At 40.1% G+C, this 2,984-nt stretch overlaps 1 protein-coding gene across 6 annotated transcripts in view; it reads left to right on the top strand.

Moving 5' to 3' along the window:
• Positions 1-370: 370 nt before the first annotated feature.
• The window catches only part of LOC117432963 (RNA-binding protein Raly-like), a 39,020-nt gene continuing 36,406 nt past the window's right edge, over positions 371-2,984 (top strand). For 5 of the 6 annotated variants that reach the window (XM_059003518.1, XM_059003520.1, XM_059003519.1 and 2 more), the window contains exon 1: positions 371-486. The gene's annotated coding sequence lies outside the window, so the exon portion shown is untranslated. Of the gene's footprint in view, positions 487-523; positions 1,367-2,984 lie in introns of those variants that run through there. The other variant, XM_059003516.1, reaches the window with a different exon arrangement.

The following is a 2,984-nucleotide window of genomic DNA, read 5'->3' as shown; positions in this document are numbered from 1 at the left end:
GGATTACTCTCAGGGGATAAACAAATAAATACTATCTTTGCATCGCACGCACACGCACACACTGCTGGAGGAGCTTGCACGGCTATTATGAAGCGCTTTAAATAAGAACCGCTACCATTTCCCCTCACATGGTGGGCAAAATTAAATAATAATTTAAAAATTAAAAAAAAACAACATAAATTTAATCGATGTATCACTTGCCTGAGGATAAACATACGCGACACAGCTTTCTCTTAAGCAAACGATGTTATTGATGCGCTGCCCGGCGCATTGAAGGGGTGTCAATCATTGCGAGCAGTTGTTTTGGTACCCCCTGTTCTCTGTGATGATGGTTTGCTCGAAGTTGAGGTCTGTATTGTGGTCGAGGCGAGCTGCCTCCCCGGCTGCTGTGTGATCGCGCTGTGTTCTGTCTGCAGCCGCGCTGCGTGCCTGCCTCTCCCTGCTTTCTGTCTTTCTACGTTTTTATTGCTTGTGAAATTTTGCTTGGTGAGTATTTTTTCTTCTTTTTCTCTTTCCACTTCTTCTTTTTTATTTTTTTTAAAACAATTGTTTTTATTTTTTTACATAGAAATATATGTCATTTTTCCTTTATTTTTATTTTTTGCATTTGAAGCCTGTCCCTTTTAAAGGTTCGCTTTTTTCAATCTCTTTAAATGTTGGAATGCATTTGCTATTTTCGGTGTTCCACGAGCACACTTGATTTATCTGAAGACCATGTTGTGGTGTCGTATGATACATACTTTGAAACATGTTCAATGTATTTTAAGAATAAAAATAAAGTTTTACTTTTTTTTCTACCTGATATTTCACGCTGGTACAACACGGAAGCAATAAATGAACATCTTGCACAAATTATTTCGGTTTTGTTTTTTGTTTGTTTTTTTTGCGTGCTAAGCCAGTGTATATTTTCTCAGTCATTTTTATGGCAAGGTCATTTAAATTCTTGATTTTTTTTGTTCGTTGGTTTGTTTGCTGTAAGTGTCTGTGTTGACACCTGCTACTCAATTCTCTCAAGGATTTCACCTGAAGCTCGTGCCGCTGTGCTGCTCTGGTCTTGTAAGAAAACTTGCTGAACTGATTCATTCTGGCAAATAACAAGGGAATACCGTTGCGGTGTGTGATAATATCCGGCTGTCTGTAGTATAGTAGAACCGTTTGTGAGGCAATCAACAAATCATTGCGAGCAAGTTTTATCATAATAATAGCAAACAAAAGAATCAAGTCAAATGTATCCAAGACACAAAACGAAAGAAGCGCGTCCTGGCTTGCTGTAGAGAACGCTGTAATAGTGACGCGCATCTCCAGCAACAGTCACTGCTTCTTGGGTGTTGGGTCGGAACCCGCTGCAGCTCTGGGGGAAAGTCCGGTAATTTTGTTATTATTATTATTATTATTATTATTATTATTATTATTATTATTATTATTATTTTCCTCCCCGATGTTTTTTTTTTTAATCAGCATTGTGTGCAGATGAATTGTGGTGTCTTTGATGTGTCGTTGTTACTCCTTACTATGCTTCCATAGGGCGCTGTGAAAAGATCGGTTACTGTCTGCTGTCGTTGTTTGCATAATTTCACCTGGGTAATTAAGGGTTAAGGACGTTACCAGCGTGACGGGATCCTTTCTGTTCAGGATAGAGCCCACTGCTGTGAATGGCTGTTTACATGTTTGAGTTATTAATACCGGTGCTGTGTCTCTAATACTGTATCCAGTGAAATGCGTATGCATACCGGTGCTGTGTTTATAATACTGTATCCAGTGAAATGCGTATGCATACCGGCGCTGTGTTTATAATACTGTATCCAGTGAAATGCATATCCATACCGGCGCTGTGTTTATAATACTGTATCCAGTGAAATGCGTATGCATACCGGCGCTGTGTTTATAATACTGTATCCAGTGAAATGCGTATGCATACCGGCGCTGTGTTTATAATACTGTATCCAGTGAAATGCGTATGCATACCGGCGCTGTGTTTATAATACTGTATCCAGTGAAATGCATATCCATACCGGCGCTGTGTTTATAATACTGTATCCAGTGAAATGCGTATGCATACCGGCGCTGTGTTTATAATACTGTATCCAGTGAAATGCATATCCATACCGGCGCTGTGTTTATAATACTGTATCCAGTGAAATGCGTATGCATACCGGCTCTGTGTTTATAATACTGTATCCAGTGAAATGCGTATCCATACCGGCGCTGTGTTTATAATACTGTATCCAGTGAAATGCGTATCCATACCGGCGCTGTGTTTATAATACTGTATCCAGTGAAATGCGTATGCATACCGGCTCTGTGTTTATAATACTGTATCCAGTGAAATGCGTATGCATACCGGTGCTGTGTTTATAATACTGTATCCAGTGAAATGCGTATGCATACCGGCGCTGTGTTTATAATACTGTATCCAGTGAAATGCGTATGCATACCGGCGCTGTGTTTATAATACTGTATCCAGTGAAATGCGTATCCATACCGGCGCTGTGTTTATAATACTGTATCCAGTGAAATGCGTATGCATACCGGCGCTGTGTTTATAATACTGTATCCAGTGAAATGCGTATGCATACCGGCGCTGTGTTTATAATACTGTATCCAGTGAAATGCGTATCCATACCGGCGCTGTGTTTATAATACTGTATCCAGTGAAATGCGTATGCATACCGGCGCTGTGTTTATAATACTGTATCCAGTGAAATGCGTATCCATACCGGCGCTGTGTTTATAATACTGTATCCAGTGAAATGCGTATGCATACCGGCTCTGTGTTTATAATACTGTATCCAGTGAAATGCGTATGCATACCGGTGCTGTGTTTATAATACTGTATCCAGTGAAATGCGTATGCATACCGGCGCTGTGTTTATAATACTGTATCCAGTGAAATGCGTATGCATACCGGCGCTGTGTTTATAATACTGTATCCAGTGAAATGCGTATCCATACCGGCGCTGTGTTTATAATACTGTATCCAGTGA

The sequence above is a fragment of the Acipenser ruthenus genome, chromosome 29, assembly GCF_902713425.1.
Source record: "Acipenser ruthenus chromosome 29, fAciRut3.2 maternal haplotype, whole genome shotgun sequence".
NCBI classification, from domain to species: Eukaryota; Metazoa; Chordata; class Actinopteri; order Acipenseriformes; family Acipenseridae; genus Acipenser; species Acipenser ruthenus.
Note: the sequence above shows the minus strand (reverse complement) of the source record. Positions and strands in the feature narration are given on the sequence as shown.